At 42.1% G+C, this 26,264-nt stretch overlaps 1 protein-coding gene across 2 annotated transcripts in view; it reads right to left on the minus strand.

The window, feature by feature from the left end:
• Positions 1–26,264, minus strand: part of LOC139464004 (double-stranded RNA-specific editase 1-like) — a 224,287-nt gene that overhangs the window by 73,039 nt on the left and 124,984 nt on the right. The window lies entirely within an intron of this gene.

Below are 26,264 nucleotides of genomic sequence, written 5' to 3' on the forward strand. Positions count from 1 at the left end.
CTAACAGTGGACAATGAATTCATCTTACCGCACACCTAATAATATTGCTGGTGTCTTAGGCATGTAGGAATAAGACAATTATGCATTTGCCCACTTTGTTTATTTTCACATCCATCAAAAAAAAAGCAGACGACACAAAACAAACTTAGAATTATTCCCCCCAGATCTATCCAAAAGTTACATTAAAAAATATTCTTTTCATTCCCCCCCCCCCCCCCACTTAATAACATTTTTCAATAAATCTTCAGCCCTTTCCAGCTTCTTAGTGAATATGTTTTCACAGTATCGTCGTCATAAGCAGAGTTTACTGAAACTTTCATTTTGCAAAAAGAATACATGATACATCATCTACTGTTTTCCCCCCAATCAAGTAAACTTAACAATCAATGCAGGAATCAGAGTATTATAGACACTTTCTTCAACAGTATATGGCCTGAAAACCATTTCTTCAAGAACTGGCGGCACTGAAAGTCATGTGTGCTGTGTTTCCTCAAAGTAGATATTATTTCTTAATAAAAATGGTTTAATATTCACAAAAAACACACATTTTCCATCTCAAAACACAAAATTGCATACAATCTTCACCCCCAGACAAGTTAATATTTTCCTTAAACATTGGATAGTGTCTTTTAGGTACAAAACAGGCTCTGTTTCGAACAACCCATATGTTTTTCCTAACCAACCTAATATTGATGAGGAAAGAAAATAAACGTAACATCTTCAGGCAGAAACTAAATGCAGGCAGTGTGTCACAAAGATTAATATTTACTGTCAAGTATTACGACCACATGGCCGCTTCCTTGATAACAATATACACTACTAACACTTTACACCATTTCATCCGGAACATAAATAAATACATCTGAGAGAGATTTCCTGAGTTGCCAGGGTCCTTCTGACTCTGTCTATTGGAAGTATGGATGGATACAAGTACGATATACTTACTTGCACATCCACCATTTCGACAGGTGCTTTCTCCCACATGATGATATTACTGACACACTGTCATATAACTGACACACCATGATATAACTGACACACAGTGATATAACTGACACGCTACGATGTAACTGACACACCATGATATAACTGACACACAGTGATATAACTGACACACTATGATATAAGTGACACATAATGTTATATAACTGATACACCATGATATAAATGACACCATATTACAACTGACACACCATGATATAAATGACACACCATGATATAAATGACACACCATGTTATAACGGACACACCATGATATGAATGACACACTATGATATATAACTGAAACACCATGATATATAACTGACACACTGTGATATAACTGACACACCATGATATGCATGACACACCCTGATATACAACTGACACACCCTGATATAACTGACACACTATGATATAACTGAAACACCATGATATATAACTGACACACCATGATATACATGACACACCCTGATATACAACTGACACACCCTGATATAACTGACACACTATGATATAACTGACACACTATGATTTATAACCGACACACCATGAATGCAATTTTCTAAAAAAGTAGCAATAAACAAAAAACATGGTCATAATCCCAAAGAATATTTCTATGAAAAAAAGTGGGTGCAGTGTACAGCCTACAAGTACCTGGGCACTAAAGGCTGAAGTTGTCATAAGTCAGGTGCAAGGAAGTCAGCTTCCAGTCCCAGGATTCCAAGTCATTAACCTGCAGGGAAGGCAGCACGAAATCTGTGTCCTCTCCGCTGGACTACTTAACGCAAAGCAACGTGAAGACCCCGCATCTAGAGGCTTGCATCATGACTTACAACATCCAGCCAATCTGTACGTACTAATTGGAGTGTCTCAAGCAGCCAGTACATTGGCCACCTTGGAACAAACCCACACTCTATGTGACAGTTCTCCAAGGATTCTGGGTACATGCATCGAAGTATCACACACTGACTACACCTGCAGCAAGATCAGTGGTCACATGTTGGTCACATGTTAGAAAATGTAGAAAGAAAGAGTTAGACATGTATATCAGGTTGTCAATTATTTGCATCTTACTGCTTGGCTAGTCTAGAGCAGCAGCCTTTGATAGTGGAACGATATCTGAAATCGCTGAAACACTACAATCCAACAATAGGGGGATGGAGTAGCCATGTGCTTAGAGCAGTTGGAGGCACAGTGAGTGAGTGAGTGAGTGAGTGAGTGAGTGAGTGAGTGAGTGAGTGAGTGAGTGAGTGAGTGAGTGAGTGAGTGAGTGAGTGAGTGAGTGAGTGAGTGAGTGAGTGAGTGAGTGAGTGAGCGCGCGCGCGCGCGTGCGCGTGCGTGCGTGCGTGTGTGAGAGTCTGTGTGCACAAATCAACAACACAAGGCACTGGGTAGTTCATGCTTACAGAAGGGGACAGTGAGGGCCTCTGGTCACACATAGTAAATAATAGTGCCGTATTTCATACCCACATCTCGTGAGTGCAGGAGTAGTGATTATTTTCACAGCAGTAGAACAGGGGTAACAGCTGCTCATGCCAACTGCATGGTGCTCCACCAACACAAAGATGGATGTCAAGTCTGCCAGTTGTGTCTGAGACCCAGAGCAGGGAGGCCAGTCCCATCTCAATATCACAGACCTTTCACATGAAATGGCGAGGCCTTTCAGGAATTCAAGGCATGACAACAACAGTTTCTTATGAAGCAACAAAATACTCTAGAGAAACAAATGATACAAGAAACTTTCAAAACATGAAACAAAAGGTGCGACACTCTTAAGCTCAATTTGAAGACAATCATTATAACAATGCATTATTTCTGTCATTTTAGGCATTGACATCAGCCACATATTTTAAAGTTCAAAGTTTTTGTTACAATATTGTATATTTATATACACACTCCTTTCCCCTTTATTCTTCAATCACACACACTGCCCTCCTCCAACACAAAGACATTTTCAGAAGAATAAAATTTCAATAATAGCAATAGGTAGTTCAGATGACAAAGCACACATCAAACTTTAACAAAACACGTGAAATTATCAAATTTGATGGCCAAAAAACATTCCGATGGAGTAGGGGCTTTGTTATGGAAGCCAGCAGTGAATCCACAGATTTGTTGCTACAGCCAAGATAAATAACCACCACACATGGTCAATTACAGGCACTTAAAAGGAGTTTTAGAATAAATTTGATTTTTTTTCTTTCTTGAAATAAATTCATAAACAAGGTGAGGAATTTCATATGTTCAAACTGGGTGTGCCTTTGTGCTACATTTCTGTCTAAACAGACAGGACGAGGTTACTCTACAGTTGAATGCCCTTAAACGAGACATATGGCATAATTGCTTTCTCCGCAATTTCTTTATGATTTTATTCGTTGACACTGCACTTCAACAGTAAAGTTGGTAAAGTTCTAATCAAACACATGGAAATGTTCTCTGTAATGGAGTTTTGAAAATGGGAAATTCAAATATTGAAGTTTTATTTAAACTTATTATATTCCCTCTTGCTTTTATCTCCTATCATCTGGCGTTTTCCTGAACACTCACCTGCAAACATTTTTTACCGATCTGTACAGACGCAGTACTCTGACAGCTACTCCTACTTCTTTATTGAAGTTGGAAATGGAAAGAACATGCTATGATATCAAAGTTTACATAGATCATTACATAAAGTTGCAACCATTTAGGTGTATCATCGAGGTCTGCCCGTGGGGAACATCACCATGATGGCGTTTATATTCAGCAAATCAAGGTCTGCCTCAAAATATCAGTATACCGGGGTAACGAAAAACCCTGAAATGAACAATGGGGGACCATTTAACACCTAAATGGAGATCAAATCAACAACAGAAACTCAGTTGTCATAGACGACTAACCGTTCCTCCCAGCAGTCTGTTTCAGGCTCAAAAACATCAGTTGAGAAACTTGTACATAACCTTACAAGGGTCCAGAAAAAGACCAACGACCATTGAAGTGGGGGTCAAACCCCATGACTTAATAGGGGTCAGTTGAAGTCTAAGACATTAGAGAACCTTGATATCTTGAACAAGACATCAGGAAGGCCATTAATGAATAATGGGGATGGAAAAGCCCTAAAAGGACCAATAGGGGGTCACATTCAAAACCTGAACTGTCAGTGGAGGTGCACAAGAAAGGAACACTCAATGGAAGGGTCCCAATAACAGTGCAAAGGACATACACGTCATGAATAAATTTCCAAACCATGGACAGCCTTCAAGAAACACAAAGAAATAAGACATTTAGATTCAGCTGACCCCTGAAGTCCCCATGGAGCCTCACTGTTGACTGAATACTGCACACAAATTAGCCATTAAAGCATCTTCAAGAATATCTGGCGCATCCCTGGAGTTTTAACCATCAATCAATATACCACTTAATATTCGGAAGAAATGTATTTCATCTAAAACTTTAGAGCAAACAGCAACATCATTCATCATACAAAACATGCCACACTTAAATTCGTAAAATGTCTCAACGACTTGTCAAAGGTTTTTTTAAGGCTTTTAACAAAAGCAAGATTTTGCTTGAAGGATTAGAAAGAATGAGATACATTTGTTGATATTCCTGAAATGAGGAATCACAATGATTATGGAGAAACAATATCTGAACAAGTCCTTTGGGAAAGCGGCATATTAAATAGGTTTTATGTCAAAGGAACGCGTCAATGCTCTGCCTTGTGTGTTTGTGAGGTTATAATACTCACGTCATACAACAGTGGGCAGTTTTAGAGGGTATGAAGTATGAAGTATGAGTGAGTGAGTGAGTGAGTGAGTGAGTGAGTGAGTGAGCATCCACAGTTGTAGCTGATAGAGCTGTTTTATCAGTGAGTGAGTGAGTGAGTGAGTGAGTGAGCGAGCATCCAGTTGTAGCTGATAGAGCTGTTTTATCAGTGAGTGAGTGAGTGAGTGAGTGAGCGAGCATCCACAGTTGTAGCTGATAGAGCTGTTTTATCAGTGAGTGAGTGAGTGAGTGAGCGAGCATCCAGTTGTAGCTGATAGAGCTGTTTTATCAGTGAGTGAGTGAGTGAGTGCATGAGTGAGTGAGTGAGTGAGTGAGCGAGCATCCTCAGTTGTAGCTGATAGAGCTGTTTTATCAGTGAGTGAGTGAGTGAGTGAGTGAGTGAGCGAGCATCCAGTTGTAGCTGATAGAGCTGTTTTATCAGTGAGTGAGTGAGTGAGTGAGCGAGCATCCACAGTTGTAGCTGATAGAGCTGTTTTATCAGTGAGTGAGTGAGTGAGTGAGTGAGTGAGCGAGCATCCACAGTTGTAGCTGATAGAGCTGTTTTATCAGTGAGTGAGTGAGTGAGTGAGAGAGTGAGTGAGTGAGCATCCACAGTTGTAGCTGATAGAGCTGTTTTATCACAGCAGTGTAATTGTCATTGGCAGTACGGAAAGATGCTGCTGCTTTAAACATAACTGCTGACAAATAACGTGACAAGACTGGTGGCAGGTCTTCATGCCTCTATGTGTAAAATGTTCCACCACAAACAGTTCTACCTCATACTGCACTTGCCTGCCATTGCCAATATGGACCGTTCTTGTCAGGTTGTTGCTCACATCATGACAGAAATCTCATTACCTGGGGGGTCTGTATCATAGCATTACTCACGGGACAAAACAATAAGGTTCCTTATTCACCCAACACATACCACCTTCACATTATCTCCAGTGGCATCATCAGTCAGGAACATGGTATTGTACGAGTGCTAATTGTAATAACAAGCTAATGGTGTCGCAGTCAAGTGTCAGATCCGCCATGAACGATGAAGCTCAATGAAGATGCAGGTTAGACTTGTTCCACAGCAATTAATGGAGCGAGTGTGCATGCTCCCATATCCCAGTTGCTCATGATTTAGTCAAAATCAAATTAGACTTGCACAAGTTTCAAAGGCAAATATTATTAGTTTAAATCACTAGTTCCAGATTATTTAAATAATAAGAACAAGTTGTCCCTATAAGAGACTGTTGTCCTGACTGTACAGTCCTCATAGCTAGACTAGCCTGTTATAAAGATAGAATCACTGTACACCCATGGGCTCATACAGCCTTGGAGCAAAGACTAAGATCAAACAGCAAGTGAATACCCTACCTACGGAGCTATCCAGCCAAGAAAACTCAACTGTGCAAGTCACTGACCTTATCTGCCCTAGTTAGATCAACACACAGGGTGGTTACAATCTGAGACACCTAATTGAGGATGTACCATGCCCTGAATGCTACACAACTCTCTAGGGCACGCTGTACATTATACAACAGCAAGGAGCCACATACCCGCCTCAGTCATCACATGCGGTGTAACAGATCTGTGATGCACATCAGATGCTATTCCTCCACAGAGACTAGGGTTGGGACAAGTCCAAATTTACTACCCGGGTACCCACCTCCCTTTTACACTACCCTTCCCGGGTACCCAGTGTAGGTCTCAGGAGATGTCTCAAAATGTCCAATTGGGAACATTTTTAGCATAGCCCTGGCAAAACGTATTTAGATACATGTATGAAACAATCTGGTCATTCATACAGTGAAATTGAAATAAGTTATATCTTTATTCAACCATATGAAAAATCAGGAGGAATGGGAGCACAGTCAGAAAGAAATGCGAACATTATTGACTTGTAGTGTTACCATAGGGTTTTAGATATTTTTGTCATTAAACAGTATATCACCTGACTTACCACGGGTCAGGGTAGTCCTGTGGGTACCCGGGTCCTACTCAGTACCCACTCGAGTTACCCGTCCCAGCTCTAACAGAGACATCCACATTTACACCAGTTACTATGCTATCTACCAAATCACATGTGCTGTATATTCTGAAAGAAATACTTATTCAGATAGAAATTAATATTATTCCAAAAAATACATCACCAATGTGTTGCTATTGAAGTCGTCAGTCACTGTTAGCTTCAGTACCTAACCTCAAACCTAACTCCAACAAGTTATTTCTTTTCTACCAGCCACTCAATTCAAAGATTTCATGTCATCCCTTTGATAAAAATGTCAATAAAATTGTTAAGATCAAAAAGAGTCAGAGGTAATGAAAACATCAACATTTTTTCCCAAGTCCTAAGATTCCCCCAAACCAAACACAAAGTCAGCCTCCCAATACTTGCCCTGGTAACGATCACAGACAAGGAACAGGGGCCAAAGCAGCATCTGTCCGACCCCATCAATCAGATAGCATGACACCAATAGCATGAAACAGATCCGTCTACAGATCCACCAGCAATTCTACAGCCCCATCTACTATCGACATAGCTTCCTATAATACTAATGTACCTGTCATCGGAGCCAGAATGAGATAGTTTCCTTTGTGATCGCAATATTGACCATTGGATAGTATGTTTCTCCAGTTCTCTTTGACAGCCCATGATTTCTCCAGACTGAGAGCTGTATTGATATGTCTTATAGGAAATTGCACAGTGATTCCTGAGTATGAAGATTTTTCAGACTAGGTTTCCTTTTCCCATTCCGTGCCTACTTGCACAAAGTGCCCCTGGCGCTATGGCTATGGTAAGTCTATGGTGAAGTATTGGTACTACGACCATAACGGTTTTGGAGAACAAGGTTTGAATGGTATAGATCAATATTTGGTATCCAGCAGCTAATTGTAAAGAAACTGAGCCAATGTTTCATCTTGATAGTCTTTCTCCTCAACAATATTCGTCAAAATTTGCAGCACAGCAGTACTTTAGAAAGTGGAAATTAGGCAGTGCGGGCACCCTTGTGGTAGTACTTGAATCATGCAGCTGCTGGTCCAGTTTCTGAAAAGGTTTCCATTGGCTCAGAAGATCTTTTCTGAGTTAAGTGGGGTCGGGGGATAGCTTAGTGGTCAAAGCATTGGCTCGTCATGCGGAAGACCGAGGTTCGATTCCCCACATGGGTACAATGTGTGAAGCCGATTTTCTGTTGTCCCTTGCTGTGATATTGCTGGAATATTGCTAAAAGTGGCGTAAAACATACTCACTCACTCACTGAGTTAAGTGAGTGAGTGAGTGAGTGAGTGAGTGAGTGAGTTGGGTTTAACACAACCTTGAATCATATTTCAATCAGATCATACCATGTGAGCCTAATGTTGGAGGAAATCCCAAAGTGCTGCAGACCTTAGATGTTAATCACTTTGATGAAACCTATGAGCATGGTCTGGTGCCCATAAACCTAGAAATGTAAATGTAATCAGGGAGAACCGAGAATTAGAATTAAGATTATGGGTTTCTGGCACTGGCACTCTTGCACTGACAGATGTCATCATCACCATCACCATCATCATCATCATCATCATCATCATCATCATTCCTTCATATGTGTCAATCAGTATTAGTTATAGAATCGGCTTCACACTCTTCACACACTCTACCCTGTGTGCTCGCACAACTCATAAAGTCAATTTCTGTCAACCTCTCAGATGCTCTCCTCTCCACCATAATGAATGAATAGCCAAAGACCCACTGAATCCACCAGGACTTACTGACACCACCATAGAGCCGCCCTAGCAGGTGGTTATTCTAGCAACACTTTCCATAACGGCAATCAGGAAGTAAATGAAACCACATTTTTACAACAACATCCGAAGATAAGTCTGATTAACCTGAGCTTGTTGGACTGCAATCTACTGTCTCCCAAATGAGCACCAACCAAATTGAATATTTCCTCCATCATGGCCGTGAGTGAGAGACACCTAGATACACCAGTATCTCACAGCAGTCCATCACCGACTCCCAGATCAACCTCATCCTCTGTAATACCGTAATCTACTTCCACACCAAACTAGGACTCACAACAGGGCACCCTCTCCCAATATTGTCCATTAGATTGACGTTTTAGATTCTCACCAGTCCTGACAGAATTTATTACTGGGACAGCCGTTCTCTATCCATGTTCCGAAATGTCTCCATGTAAGTCTATAATCTACCTGTCTACCAAATGAACATCAACTCCTCTCAACCTTTTCTCAATAATGACAATCCGACTCTGCACCAGTCCGGTCACAGGATCTCGCAGCCCAGATTACTAACATCCAAGGAGTGAGACTGATCAACATGACTCGCATGTCAGCCGCTTGTCTACCACCCCAGACTTAACAGTGCTCACTTTACAGCCTCAACCCTGGCTCCAGCTGCCTTCAGTGATCAAACCGCTTCCTCCAATGACGTTTACCAGCATTCATCATGTCAATGACACAATGTGAGTATGATTTTACGCTGGCTTCAGCAATGTTCCAGCAATGTTCCAGCAACATTCCAACAATGTTCCAGCAACATTCCAGCAATGTTCCAGCAATGTTCCAGCAATATGACAGAGGACAGGATGGGCTTACACCTTGTATGTGAGATATGGAACCCAGGTCTTCAGAGTAATGATAGAATGGTAAAACCACTTGGCTACGCTACCACCCCTTAGCTACAAGTGAGTGAGTGAGTATGGTTTTATGCTGCTTGTAGCAATAGTCTAGCAATATCATGGCAGGGAATCGAAACCAGGTCTTGGGTGTTACGATGAATGCTTTAACCACAAGGCTTCCCCACCGCCCCCTACAGCTATAAGGAGATCCAGTTTGCATGGGACTCTGGGATGAGCTGGCTGCTCTTGCATGAATTCAAATCCAAATATACATATGATTTCAGTACATGTTTGATTAGCAGCAGTCAATGAGTTAGTGAGTGAATAGGGTTCATGCCGGTATTAGTAACCAGTCACTGGGGTTGGAGACTAGAAAAGTGTTAAACACATTACACCCTTATGGGGAATTGAACGTACAGTCTTCAGTGTGACAAGCCAACATTTCCATCCCTTGGCTACCCCGTCAATGAATGAAGTGTGTGACTGTTGTTGCTGTAGTCAGCAACATCGTGGCAGTCTACAAGTAATCAAGCCTGGGAGGCTAATGGCTGCCAATGTGGACAATGATCCACGTGTCGGAGCACAATTACACATAATCAGCAGTCACACAATGAAACAACTCGATCCTCATTCGTCAGGTCTAATGACAAGCATCTGTGGATTATTTGTACACCAGCATCTTCACATGTGAGTCAAAGAAGATGACATTATTACCTATCTGTCGCAGTCCGACTCTTTATAGCAATGCAAAGTTAGCCAATCAGACAGGGCTATTTCACAATGCCATCTGTCAGCTCCATCACAGCACCTCCATAAACACAAATAAAGGCTCAGTGCTTGTTTTACTTTTTGTATTAATGCCACACAATGCAATGTTCCAACAACAGCAGCCTGTAAATAAAAAAACAGTGATTGATATTATGAGTAACAATCCTAGCCATTGGGTAGGCTGACATCTATATGTCACCTTGTATGACTTAATAGGGTGGTTGCTAGGGATCAATTCCAACCCTAAGTCCCCACGGAGGAACTCATATACACTTTCATTCCTTCATTGGCGAGTTGCACAGCATGTATTAAGTTAATGATAAATACAAAGTCTACCCATGCAGGGAATTAAACCTGGCTAAGCATGACAAGCAAATACTTTAACCACTGGGCTTCCTCTTCAGCCTACAGCATTTATGACAAGCTTCCATACAGAATCCAACTTTCCCCATTAACTGTCCCCCAACTCTAGAATCAACATCTGTTTTATAGCAACTAGGTCATAAAGTCTGCCACTACAGACACCGATCACTGGCGGCAATTGTTGCAAGCCATAATACATGTCTGCAAACACTGAAATGTTTACACTAACTTAAAACCAGGGTATTTTTCTACCAAAGAAAAAACTTCTTTTAACAACAATTAATTACCTTGTCAGGCAAATTTCTCAAAGCAGGAATTCAATATATCTTGGAATCCATGCTTAAAAATCACCAAACTCTACCAAAGCATTTGAACACAAGCCAGACCATGTTGATCAGTCCTCGGGACATGATGACATACATACATATTGCTGGAACCCTTTGATGAAGTGAATACAACCTCAATCATGACATGGTGATATTCAACATGATCTATCAAACCTGACTGAAGATCAAATCCAACTCAACCAACAGCTTGTATGTGTCTTATCACAAGACATGACAATGCATCTATTAAATGAAAACTGACTCAGAATCTAATATAACTGGCGGTTTGGCTCCAGCAAAGAGCAGTTTCTGCTCCAGATCTTGATATAGATGCTTAAAATTGCATCAGAGCTTCAGTGAGTGAGTACATTTTTTCCCCCTTCTGGCAATATTTGATCACTATCACAGCAGGGGACACCAGATAAAGCGTTCACAAATTGAAGCCATGTGGGGAATCAAACTTCATTCAGCGTGACAAGCAAACACATTAACCAGTAGGCTAGCTCATTGCCCCGAGAGAGTTGGAGTAGAAGATAGACAGGGTGGATGTAAACTTAGGAAGCTACATGTATTTTTTGTACACTCGTTAAAGGATAATCTTATCATACTCGGCATGTGTGAAAATGAAATTGAAGTTTTTGTTATACACAAGAGATTTACACTTAAAATGCATTAAGTAGTTTTTATTGAAGAAGAGCTGGGAGGACCTTCATTGCTTGATAAGGGTGCATGGACTGACTGGGTGCAGGAGGGTGCAGGGGGGTGCAGGAGGGGTCCTTTGGGTCCTCTGACAATAGTTTCCTTGGTGTTCCCAGTTCTGGCATTCCTCTGAATGGTTAGCACTGCAGGTGACTCTCAGCGTGGATTAGAATGATAAAAAAAAGGTTGTGATAAGGAAGTCAGTTATCAGGAAGACAGTTTATTCATGGTCATAAACAGTGCGTCTGCTCTAGCCAGTAGGAATCACAGATATTAATGACCAGTCATCTTATTAAATACTGCAACAGATTGAGTGTCTGGGATTTGATTGAACAATGTCATGTTTAAACATGACCATTGGAAACTTTCATCCTCACTCCAGTCTCTTCATCCAGCAAGCAGCAAACTACAGTAGGCTCCATCATGTTGTGGCTCCGTCAGCTCCAGATTACAGGAGCCGGAGAAACTAGGGGACAACCAGATGTTTGAGACAGATAGATTAATTTACTGAAACCTTGATAATCTGGACCGTATTCACCATAACATATTTCCAGATTAATAAAACATTGGTGCAAGAGTCAGGTTTTTTACTTCTTTTAGAAATATTCTACAGCACCACAATGGTTGGCACCAGAATTGGGCTTCACACATTGTACCATGTTGGGAATTGAACCAAGTCTAACTGAGATGTGCTGTACTCACAGAGTATTCTCTGTTCATCCATGCATCCCCTTAGGTTGCACTAAATCGCGATATGAGAACTGACTCAAACGTGTACAAAATGCATCTACAAAAAACACTCAGAAGTTCCCAGTCGCGTAATTGATTACCTCTGTTCCAATAACCAATAATCCTTTCAAACGAGTCCCCACTACTTGTCACAGATTTCTGCAGGTTAACACGCAAACTGTCATGCATGGCGGCTCCAAGGAAGGAAGTCACATCAATTTCTCGCTCAGACTCATCCCACAAATTCTATACTAAAAGCTTCCTGTCTTCGATTCAGTCGACGTGAATCAACATATCTCTATGACAGATTAACGTAAAATACTGGCTTACTGGCAAAGGGAGAGTTAACCTAAAAGCAGAGCATGTGGTTGTAGCTTATTAGGCACTAAGCATTCAGCATTAAGAGCTCATGTGTTGAGGTATTATTGTGAAAGGCTAATTTCCAGGACACTGGACAATCAATTTTGTGTAAGCGGATTGAGTGAGTAATACATGATACCATTTATTATAGTGTAAAGAAGGCGACAGTATACTAACAATTATTGATTTTGAATCCAAGTCAGCCAGTTGGTTCACGTCATATCATAAGGTTACAGGGTACGAGATCCTGGTATTGTATTTTACCAGCAGTTCTGATAAGAGTGAGTGAGTGAGTATGGTTTTAGCAATATTCCAGCAATATCACGGCGAGGGAACACCAGGAATGGGCTTCACACATTGTACCCATGTCGGGAATCGAACCCGAGTCTTCGGCGTGACGAGCGAACGCTTTAACCACCAGGCTACCCGGCCGCCCCTGTTCTGATAAGAACACATTCAAGAACATCTATAGTAGTGGTGGGACGATAAACTGATGCATCGGTGGATCGCGATTTTTTACTTTTCGATACAAGCATCGATCACATTCACACACTAAGTAAAAAGTATCGATTCTTACCTTAAATGTTTTCTTGAATAAGTGTTACACTAACACTAATTGTTAGTGAAAACATAAATATTTTTATCCATTACGCTACACCTGACACTGCCAACTGTTAATCGTTAGTGTGCCAGGTATTTGGCAATCCTGAGTGCACATGCAAGTATCGCGATACATATCGGATCGTGAGCAAGGTATCGTGCTACGTATCGGATCACACAGTTGTTGTATCGTCCCCGTCCTAATCTATAGGGAGATTCATAAGGCATACTGACAAAAACATTTACTATTTTCTTGGGCTTAGAATAGGTTAAGTTTATAATGGAACATCCTCCTGTGTCACGTGCAAGTGTTGTGTTATGCCGCGGTCAGCAATATTTCTACCATATCATGGCATGTGAGCAATCAAGACTGGAGAAGGCAAGTATAGTAGGGCTGGAACGGGTAACTCAGGTACTCGGGCCGGGTGGGTACTGAGTAGGACTAGGACCGACAGGACTACCTGGACCCGTGGTTAGTCACATGATATATTGTTTCATGACAAAAATTCACTATAACTATATGGTTACACAAGTCACTAATGTTCACATTTCTTCATGACTATGAACCCATTCCTTCAGACTAATATTTGAATAAAAATAAAACATTGGTCAACTTCAGTGTATATGCATGACCAGATCGTTTTTTACGTGTATCTAAATACATTTTGCTCGGGCTACTGTCAGACTATTCCCAATCAGACATTTTGTACCTGTCTCTTGAAACCAACAGAGGGTACCCGGGTAGGGTCGGGTAATAGGGGTGTGGGTCCCTGAGTAGTAAATCAGGACTTGTCCCAGCCCTAAAGTATACTACTCAAAAGAAGTTAAAGAACACCCACTTTTTTCATATGGCTAAAGTTACTCTGTCATGGGCATTGCAACACACCCTTCCAGTTTTTGGTGTTCTGTAACTTGTTTTGAGTAGTATATATATGCTTGGAATATATATGAAACAGTTCAGATGAAATTAAGTATTCCAAGACCCAAGACCTAAACAATTAACATTTCTGATTAAACTAATTGCAAATATTTCCTTTATTTGGAAGTCTTAATCAAAAGACTTGGTGTAAATCTGATTTCCCACAGGGGAATCTGTGTCAGGACAGACCCCTTTGGTCCCCGGTTGTATGAGAGGACATAACAGGGAATCTGTGACAGGACAGACCCCTTTTGTCCCTGGTTGTATGAGAGGACATAACAGGGAATCTGTGACAGGACAGACCCCTTTTGTCCCAGGTTGTATGAGAGGACAAAACAGCGAATGTGTGACAGGACAGACCCCTTTGTCCCAGGTTGTATGAGAGGACATAACAGGGAATCTGTGACAGGACAGACCCCTTTGTCCCAGGTTGTATGAGAGGACATAACAGGGAATCTGTGACAGGACAGACCCCTTTGGTCCCCAGTTGTATGAGAGGACATAACAGGGAATCTGTGACAGGACAGACCCCTTTGTCCCAGGTTGTATGAGAGGACATAACAGGGAATCTGTGACAGGACAGACCCCTTTGTCCCAGGTTGTATGAGAGGACATAACAGGGAATCTGTGACAGGACAGACCCCTTTGGTCCCCAGTTGTATGAGAGGACATAACAGGGAATCTGTGACAGGACAGACCCCTTTGTCCCCGGTTGTATGAGAGGACATAACAGGGAATCTGTGACAGGACACACCCCTTTGGTTGTATGAGAGGACATAACAGGGAATCTGTGACAGGACAGACCCCTTTAGTCCCAGGTTGTATGAGAGGACATAACAGGGAATCTGTGATAGGACAGACCCCTTTGGTCCCCGGTTGTATGAGAGGACATAACAGGGAATCTGTGACAGGACAGACCCCTTTGGTCCTGGTTGTATGAGAGGACATAACAGGGAATCTGTGACAGGACAGACCCCTTTGTCCCCGGTTGTATGAGAGGACATAACAGGGAATCTGTGACAGGACAGACCCCTTTGTCCCCGGTTGTATGAGAGGACATAACAGGGAATCTGTGACAGGACAGACCCCTTTGGTCCCCGGTTGTATGAGAGGACATAACAGGGAATCTGTGACAGGACAGACCCCTTTGTCCCAGGTTGTATGAGAGGACATAACAGGGAATCTGTGATAGGACAGACCCCTTTGGTCCCCGGTTGTATGAGAGGAAATAACAGGGAATCTGTGACAGGACAGACCCCTTTGTCCCCGGTTGTATGAGAGGACATAACAGGGAATCTGTGACAGGACAGACCCCTTTGTCCCAGGTTGTATGAGAGGACATAACAGGGAATCTGTGACAGGACAGACCCCTTTGTCCCAGGTTGTATGAGAGGACATAACAGGGAATCTGTGACAGGACAGACCCCTTTGTCCCCGGTTGTATGAGAGGACATAACAGGGAATCTGTGACAGGACAGACCCCTTTGTCCCAGGTTGTATGAGAGGACATAACAGGGAATCTGTGACAGGACAGACCCCTTTGTCCCAGGTTGTATGAGAGGACATAACAGGGAATCTGTGACAGGACAGACCCCTTTGGTCCCCGGTTGTATGAGAGGACATAACAGGGAATCTGTGACAGGACAGACCCCTTTGGTCCGCGGTTGTATGAGAGGACATAACAGGGAATCTGTGACAGGACAGACCCCTTTGGTCCGCGGTTGTATGAGAGGACATAACAGGGAATCTGTGACAGGACAGACCCCTTTAGTCCGCGGTTGTATGAGAGGACATAACAGGGAATCTGTGACAGGACAGACCCCTTTGGTCCGCGGTTGTATGAGAGGACATAACAGGGACTCTGTTGCCGACAACATGTGACCTGGAGCAATGGGCTGTCAACCGCTAACGGAGTAGGTCCTTGCTCAATTATCAAACACTGATATGCATGGCCCAGTCTTGAATATATAATTGCTGATGTGCTAGTTCTTCAATACTGTACAAGAACACCCTGTTCATCCCTCAAATCAAATCCTGGTAAGTGTAATTTCTAACATTCTCAGGCATGTACAAGTACAACTGAAAAACAAAAACCCACCAGATATTGCTTAATCAATACCTTCAGTGTATATTAAACCCTAGTACCACAGACGCCAATGTGGTACAATTAAATAAATAAGAGATCATGAAAAGTGAACAGTATTAATTACTCAGTTGCGATAGTAAACTATCAAAATATCAGCACCCTACATGATACCAAGGGAAATATTTTCACAAATAGAACTCTATCTTTGATTAATTTCTCACTGTTTTCCTACATGGCTCCCAGAGATATCTTACCGCCGACCGTTCCAAGAGACCTACGTTGGTTTGTTTTCATAGATCAATTCCCAGAACAAGATGAATCCTCTGGCATTTTTGTACTTGGTCTGATCTCCAAATGGTGACAAACAGAGGAGAATGCACACTTACCACTGCTGCTGTCACAATATTGACAGCGTTGGAAATTAAATCTGCTTGTCTGAGACTAGTAAAATTCAGAACAGACAAGTGACATTTCCTTGTGGACAACCACTTTTACCACCAGATAGATGTCAACTCTGTAGCAGGACTAGTGACATTTCCTTGTGGACAACCACTTTTACCATCAGGTAGATGTCAACTCTGTAGCAGGACTAGTGACATTTCCTTGTGGACAACCACTTTTACCATCAGGTAGATGTCAACTCTGTAGCAGGACTAGTGACATTTCCTTGTGGACAACCACTTTTACCATCAGGTAGATGTCAACTCTGTAGCAGGACTAGTGACATTTCCTTGTGGACAACCACTTTTACCATCAGGTAGATGTCAACTCTGTAGCAGGACTAGTGACATTTCCTTGTGGACAACCACTTTTACCATCAGGTAGATGTCAACTCTGTAGCGGGACTAATGACATTTCCTTGTGGACAACCACTTTTACCATCAGGTAGATGTCAACTCTGTAGCAGGACTAGTGACATTTCCTTGTTGACTACCACCTTTATTCCTGGTGGGAAGATGCACGTTTACCACTGCTGCCCCCGCAATAACGGTGTTCCCATCTCCTGGTGGGAAGATGCACGTTTACCACTGCTGCACCCACAATAACGGCGTTCCCATCTCCTGGTGGGAAGATGCACGTTTACCACTGCTGCCCCCGCAATAACGGCGTTCCCATCTCCTGGTGGGAAGATGCACGATTACCACTGCTGCACCCGCAATAACCGCGTTCCCATCTCCTGGAGGGAAGATACCACTGCTGCACCCGCAATAACAGCGTTCCCATCTTGTGGTGGGAAGATGCACGTTTACCACTGCTGCACCCGTAATGACGGCGTTCCCATCTCCTGGTGGGAAGATGCACTTTTACCACTGCTGCACCCGCAATAACGGCGTTCCCATCTTCTGGCGGGAAGATACCACTGCTGCACCCGCAATAACGGCGTTCCCATCTCCTGGTGGGAAGATGCACGATTACCACTGCTGCCCCCACAATAACAGCGTTCCCATGTCCTGGTGGGAAGATGCACGTTTACCACTGCTGCACCCACAATAACGGCGTTCCCATCTTCTGGCGGGAAGATACCACTGCTGCACCCGCAATAACGGCGTTCCCATCTCCTGGTGGGAAGATGCACGATTACCACTGCTGCCCCCACAATAACGGCGTTCCCATCTCCTGGTGGGAAGATGCACGTTTACCACTGCTGCACCCACAATAACGGCGTTCCCATCTTCTGGTGGGAAGATGCCACTGCTGCATTCGCAATAACGGCGTTCCCATCTCCTGGTGGGAAGATGCACGATTACCACTGCTGCCCCCGCAATAACGGCGTTCCCATCTCCTGGTGGGAAGATGCACGATTACCACTGCTGCCCCCGCAATAACGGCGTTCCCATCTCCTGGTGGGAAGATGCACGATTACCACTGCTGCCCCCGCAATAACGGCGTTCCCATCTCCTGGTGGGAAGATGCACGTTTACCACTGCTGCACCCGCAATAACGGCGTTCCCATATCCTGGTGGGAAGATGCACGATTACCACTGCTGCACCCACAATAACGGCATTCCCATCTCCTGGTGGGAAGATGCACGATTACCACTGCTGCACCCACAATAACGGCGTTCCCATCTCCTGGTGGGAAGATGCACGATTACCACTGCTGCCCCCACAATAACGGCGTTCCCATCTCCTGGTGGGAAGATGCAAGATTTCCACTGCTGCCCCCACAATAACGGCGTTCCCATCTCCTGGTGGGAAGATGCAAGATTTCCACTGCTGCCCCCACAATAACGGCGTTCCCATCTTCTGGCGGGAAGATACCACTGCTGCACCCGCAATAACGGCGTTCCCATCTCGTGGTGGGAAGATGCACGTTTACCACTGCTGCACCCGCAATAACGGCATTCCCATCTTGTGGTGGGAAGATGCACGTTTACCACTGCTCCACCCACAATAACGGCATTCCCATCTCCTGGTGGGAAGATGCACGATTACCACTGCTGCCCCCGCAATAACGGCGTTCCCATCTCCTGGTGGGAAGATGCAAGTTTACCACTGCTGCCCCCGCAATAACGGCGTTCCCATCTCCTGGTGGGAAGATGCAAGTTTACCTCTGCTGCCCCCAGAATAACGGCGTTCCCATCTCCTGGAGGGAAGATACCACTGCTGCACCCGCAATAACGGCGTTCCCATCTCCTGGTGGGAAGATGCAAGTTTACCTCTGCTGCCCCCAGAATAACGGCGTTCCCATCTCCTGGTGGGAAGATGCACGTTTACCACTGCTGCACCCACAATAACTGAGTTCCCATCTCCTGGTGGGAAGATGCACGTTTACCACTGCTGCACCCACAATAACTGAGTTCCCATCTCCTGGTGGGAAGATGCACGTTTACCACTGCTGCACCCACAATAACGGCGTTCCCATCTCCTGGAGGGAAGATACCACTGCTGCACCCACAATGACAGCATGTGCATCTCCTGATAGCATTTCAAGACTGCACTCCAGAGGTGAGACAGGGGGCAAGGCAGCATGGAGGTCTCCTCTGGGGCTCAGGGTGTCACGGGGCTGCAGCTCACAACACAAACTGGCTATCCCAGCCTCATGGGGTGGGTCTCCCAGTTGTACCCAGCTGCCTGATAGATTTGACATTAGCAGAGCTCACTCTGATGTATAGCTTAAACTGTGGATTCTCAAAACATGCCATAGATCTGCCAGAACGTCAAGTCCTGGTGATGGCAGAACAAATCTCACTGACGTTTAACCTTTATTACAGAACATCTATGATACCGATTTAAACAGGGAAGGAATTAGAACCCTAATACGATATCACATCTGTTTTCACAATTGCTTTCATAGTTTTTGTACACCACAGGATCATCAGATCAAAAACTATCTGAAGTATAACATGCTTGAATGAAATAGTGCACATAGGAAAGGTGAGGTGAAATGGGGTTTAACACCACGTTCGAGATTATTGCCGATTATTGCACTTAAACAGAGATGTGCATGTAAATTACTGCGGTGAAAATATAAATGTGTTTTTGTTTCATAAACATTTTTGTTCAGACACACATCAGTATAAATGTTCTGACTGTCCATGTCAGATTTTCTTCACTCAACTATTAAATCTTGGTTTGAAACAAGGACATCCCGTTATGTCTAAATATATTAATCAAATGACTTCACAAATACTGAATCACTGGATTGTCTAGTCCAAACTGCATAAAATCGTCATTAGTCCGGTCTAGCACTAGCACTAGCACTAGCACAAAGGAACACGCACGCACACACGCACGCACACGCCTGCCGCCCATGCATGTCGCCATATAAGTGCAACAATCATGACCGTGACGTTAAATCCCATTTCACCTCACCTCACCCAATATTGCTGGAATATTGCTGGAATATTGCTGGAATATTGCTGGAATATTGCTGAATGCAGAGACATACAACAAGCACTTACATGGCTGGGAGCAACAAGGACTTACAAATAAAGTGGCCTGAGTAAATCTATGATGTTTAAAACATATATCATAAGACGTGGAAAAAGACTTCACCCAGAAGTGCAAGAACGGTTCAAAATGGTAAGCAAATATAATACTTGACATACAAAAATATACAAACTAATATCCACCCCATTGCCTGGCTACCTAATTGATGCCACTGTGATGGTTCCATGCCTCCAACCATCTGTTTAATGCTACACCAACAACCAACAACCAACAACCAACAACCAACAACGGCTCTCCACATCCACACACTGAGTGACTCTACAGCCCATCGTTACCACCCCAATGTTGCCAAGTGAACACTGAACCAAATAAAACTAACCAAATGGTGAAGTCATCTACCAAAGAACTTACAGCAACATGAAGAAAATTGGATTTCAATCTGGAATCAAACAGTGGAGCACCTCGACCTTACCCCCTCAAAGATAACACAAAGGCAACTTAAGATGAAATACATCACAGAACATCCACAACAATGGCAACATCTCGGCTCATCTTCCCTCCAATGAGACGGAAGTGCCACTACTGTAGTCTCACTTCGTGTACGTACACTGGACAATCAATACTGGAAGTTCTTTCCATCAGACCCTCTACAGCACTTCTTGGCCGAAAGATAAAGCATCTGTAGCATATTATTTTAATGAAACTACAACCCTCTTTAAAACACGTCTGAGAACACTCTTTTTTTGGGTTATTTAATAATCTGCTTGTCAATGCTTGTTTTTAGTCATTTACGTGAGGTGAATCCTGATTTTTTCCATTAAGAACAAGCGTTTGTACAACATGGTTATATTAAAACATGGTCACCCTTTTAACCATGTCTGAGAAACACTGGCCATCCTGTTAGATTAAGCAATAAATCACTTCAATATCAATACTCGTTTTTACTCAAGTGAATCTTGATTATTTTTCCCCATTAGAATCTAGGGATGTTGGATATGGGTTTATCCAAACAAGGATGCTCTTTCAAAACCTGTCTGAGAACACTGGTTGTCCTGCTAGATTAAGGCAAAAAATTATATCGCTTCAATTTTTTAGTTACTCTTGGGGAATCTCAATATTTTTTATTAAGGACAAGTATCTGAGGTGTTTAGTTTTATTCAAACAAGGATGCCCTTTCAAACACATCTGAGACATACTGGTTGTCATGCTAGATTAGGGCTAAAAACTGTGCTTCAATTCTTGAGTTACTCTTGATGAATCAGGATTTCTTTCCATTCAGAAAAAGTGTCAAAGATGTATAGTTTTATTCAAACAAGGATACCCTTTCAAACACGTCTGAGCAACACTAGTTGTCCTACTAGATTAAGGGATAAATTGTGTCGATCTCAAGTCACATTTTTGCTGAGTTACTCAAGGGGAATCATGATTTCTTTTCTTTAAGAAAAAGTGGCTGTAGTATCTGGTTATATTCCAAGGACGCCCGTTCCAAAATTTGTACGATACATTTGTTGTTGTCTTGATAGGCTATAAAGTGGGCTTCTGTATCAGGACTGGTTTTTGTGAAGTTGCTAATGAGGAATTTCCCCATGTGTTGTCTGTAGAATATTATTACCAGGTATATTAAAACTTGGATACACTTTTAAGTGTCTGAGAAACACCGGCTGTCCAGTTAGATTAAGGAAGAACTTGGCTTCAAACAATACCGTTTTTTGCTAACTTCCACATGGAGAATCTCAATTATTACCATTACGAACAAGCATCTGTTGTATAGTGTTCAAGAAAGTCAGGACAATCTCTCAAGCATCAATAACACATAGCCATTTAGCCTGTAATTCTACCAAAAAAATCTACGTCTGTTAAAATTGTTGCTTTGCTTGGCTGCAATAGGCACATACGCTACTTCCCGGCAAGATGAGGGTGTGAGATAAATGTTATCATTCCAACAAACTATGGATGTTATTCTCAAATGCTGATGCCAGTCATTAAGTTGTCGTCCTGGGATACACATTCTCAATTTCAGTTAGCCGCAAAGACAACACTGATATCCATGTTCGAAATTAACGGGGGGTTGTCATAAACCTATTGTAACAAACAATGGGTGATGTTAAAATATAATACTGGAGTAGAACATCCCAGGAATTATTTTAAACAATTTTAATCAATGACCATTCTAACCAATCCATATAGCTGTATATACCCATGGGATAAACTGCATTCTGTAATTGTCTAAAACTGCAATATACCCACTCACTTTATGCATCCATTCTTAACCCCAAGATATATATCAATATATTGCAAATGCATGGTAGCTTTCCATTAAATAATCAATACAAAACTTGATCGCTTTGACAAAACTTTAAAATTAAAAAATTAATTGCAATTTTCTTTATCTTTTTAATCATTAAACCTGGCAACACGCATTGTGACATGTGCTAGCTGTGCAACATGTTGTGTTGCATATTGATGATAATAGGCCACAGAACAACTAACAGTCACAATGGTCTAGTTTGTATTCAATGGTCTCCATATATCTAAATGACAGCACGGGACCTTTCAAGACTGAGGGAAACACACTTTGAGACAGTTTATTACAGAAACTAGCCATACTGTCTTTCAGGGACCGTCTCAATAGCACAAATGGGATTTATTGTCCACTACATAATGGATTTAGGTTCAACACTGGTTTGAAAAGTCACTTTGTGCATCAGATACTTCATTGGGTGTTAGTTTATAAAGTTGCTTACAATCTCAGTTATGCTTATGCAATAACAAAAGACAAAACTGATACTTCTTTCCATATTTGTGTCAAGTAAGTTTCAAAAATTAATAATGAAAATGGTTCAGTGAAAATATTGGATTCCAGGATTTATTGGTGTAATGGAGACCAGGTGATGATATATTTCTGCTGTAATTGGCCCTGTGAGGGTATTGATCTGTGAACCAAATTACAATTCAGAGTTGGAATCTTTGAGCTCCCTTCTTAGTGACTGGGAGTGACATTTTCCTGCAGCTTCCATAACACAACATACACATCACTCTATATTATCACAGCACAATCTTGTAGCACATACCTTAGGTTTTCAGACAAATAATTCATAATTGCTGAAGCTAAGACACTCACAACCCACCTTTTCCTAAAATCTCCTGGTAAGATTTGAACTTAACATTTAACTGAAAGAGTTTTTCAAAAGGACTCTTTTAAGTCTGAGGCCTTGACTTTCTACAATGTATTGAAAAGTCACTCATAACACTTCAAAGTCCCCCATTTAAACGTTTCACGATTGTCCTCCCATTCATCATGATGGGTCAGCTTACAGTAAGCAGACTTGTCAGTATTGGGGATCACAGGCTGGAGTTGCGTTTGATTGTGAAAACAAAGTGAAATTAGTGAGAGTTCAAAAACTTCTAATTTCTCCTTAACCCAGTCGGAGGTGAGACACTTGAAAGCGAGTCTCCTAGCTTCCCAGTGTTGTAAATTACATCAATAATCAACACATCCTAAAGCAGACTATGCCCTTGTGGAGAACCCTTGCATAGTTACATATAACTGACTCTGTCATGTCGCGCTGCAACCCTTGGGGAGCCACATCAACATACAGGATTCATCAAAGGTTTGTGGTAGAGTTATCAATTTTTCAAAACGATAAAACGAACTTCAAATACGGAACTCCATTAACAAACCATCTTCAAAACCTATAACTGTTACAGCATACATGTATTTGTGATCAAATAACTCAAAACAGAATTTATTTCACTATAAATCTCAATGTAAATATAATTCCAGGGTAGCACACCAGCCCTAGGGACACAGGGCCGGCATCTAACCCCAAGTTAATGCAACTAATGACAAAGCAGTACTCACTAACTGTACACGACAGGCATCATGTTCTGTAGTGAAACAAGCTAAGTATATCCCTCACACTGAATGACAACTGCTGGGAACACCACCACACAGATCCCCGTCTGTCAGCACAGCGATAATCCTTCCCGGGCAGGTGAGATCAGAACACGAGGTAGAATCCTTGATGTAATTCTCCAAGTGATTCCTCCCTCTACCAGTGTTCCTGTACAAGCATGTGCTGAGGGATGGAGCAGGCGTGTAGGTCGCGGACCAACAGGCGAGCAGCGTACAGACTGGCTCACAGGCTCACAGCACTCTCACTGCTAGCTACTGAACTCCTTGATTGAGTGATAGTGCTTTACAATCAGTGGGCCCTTTATTAACTGGCCTGCCTACGATTGGAACCCGGTTTGAGATCAGGTAATGCAGTTGGGTGGGTCTCAACTATCTTTTTCGTAAGCCTGCCTGTGTTGATGCGACAGATGTGTTGTGTGACACAATCCAACGGGGCAAGTAGGAAGTGCAGTATTGCACATTTCCTCGAGGCCCTGTGGAGATCGTGTTCAGTGTTGGTGTGGTTGTTAAGTTACTTGATAATTTTTCACTTATTCTCCGAAAGAGGACAGGTTTGGAGAATAAAACTGGTTCTAGATGCTGTTTTGTACCTGAAGCATGACTGTGTTTAAAAGCTGTTGGAAATATGAGCTTACAAAAGCAAGTTTGCCTCAGCTTCTGTGCACACTTCCAACAGGTAAATATTTGTTTTATGCCAGCAGTAGTCGTATTGTACATCATTTAGCTGCTAAGCAATGGAATGTTATCAAGAATTTCATGAAGAAAACAAATGATGAGATGCCAACTGAGGCAATTAGGAATGTCTTGGATAATTGGAGTCTAAAATTAGCAACTCCTTCAGAACCAGTAATCATCATTAGCATGGCAGACTATATGATTGTGGTGAAAATATATCATCATTTGTATTACATCTCCTCACGCAAACTCCTCTAAACCTGTAACCCTCCCCAGCCCAAGTGGAAACAAGGGACTGTGGATGGCTCATCAACTGGCTGTATGTGGCAAAGCCTGTAGCAAGGACACTATCAAGTGTTGATGTTTTGGGGGACAAAATACATAATATATTTTGCTTAACTGTTTTGGTGGAATTGGTTCCAAATATTGACTTAAAATGAAAGGTTGGAGTTTGAAGACAGCTGTGTACACTTGGCAGTTGACGATACACATGAGTGTGTGGGTTGGGTTTAACACTGCTTGGAACAGTATTCCAGTTAGTTCACAGCTTGACATTACCCCGGTACACTTGATTAATAGAATACACCAAGAAGATAATATTATCTCCTTCAGTTGCACATGTGTCTATTTTTCATTAGTTTGAAACATCAATGGGAATGGAATGAGCTGTAACTGACCCAAGCAGGAAGTTTATTGAGCAGTCAACGAAGGATCCTGGCTGTGTTCAACATTAAACGACACATAATTTATAGTCATAAAAACTAAATAAGAAATTCAATGTACAGATGGAACATTTCATACTTATTTAAAATACAAAATTACCAGCTTTCCATTCTATCTCTCACTTTTCTACAACTAAACCGGGTCATCCGTTTCTGCATTACAATGTGAATTCCCAGCCACAAATCTGATCTTACAACTTGATAATAAGACCAAAATATTTTCTTGTTCTACATAACAACATATTGTAGGCTTTGCTAAAGTAGAATGATGTCTTTGGTTGAAAATAGACGTACAGTTTGTCTAAATCTTATGCATAGAGTTTTTATAAAAGGAAATTTAGCTCAAATCCATCCTAATACTATATTCATTTATTGGCTATTTCACGTTTTGACCAAGAAAATTCATGGAACAAGGTGTGAGCTTATTGTATCAATTCCTCCCCAGCATCAAGTTTATTTCCAAATTTAATTTCCGATGCAATGCCGTATTTTACTTGTAGCTTATGTTATCATGTTGTTGTTTTTCGGTGAACAGTTTACTTGCCTTTGCATGTGTTTGTGATGGGTGTTACAAGTAGGGCAGAATAAGCTCACATTTTAACAAACACCTGGTATCATCACTATTTGACAGTGATTCATAAACACAGGATCATGCTTGAGATTTTTTTCTGATTAAGGTTTTGTCATATTTATTATTGATGACAGAATAGATGACAAAAGGGCAGGAATTCTTATTCTAGTTGGTTTTTATTCCCTGGCTCATATCTACACTTATGTCTCTACAGGTGGTTGTAGGTTAGCAAGTTTGCTTGTCATGGACAAGGTCTGGGTTTTATTCCCCATCAAATGGTGAATATTCCATCAGTATC

The sequence above is a fragment of the Haliotis cracherodii genome, unplaced genomic scaffold, assembly GCF_022045235.1.
Source record: "Haliotis cracherodii isolate W230 unplaced genomic scaffold, xgHalCrac1.p SCAF_16, whole genome shotgun sequence".
Lineage (NCBI taxonomy): Eukaryota > Metazoa > Mollusca > Gastropoda > Lepetellida > Haliotidae > Haliotis > Haliotis cracherodii.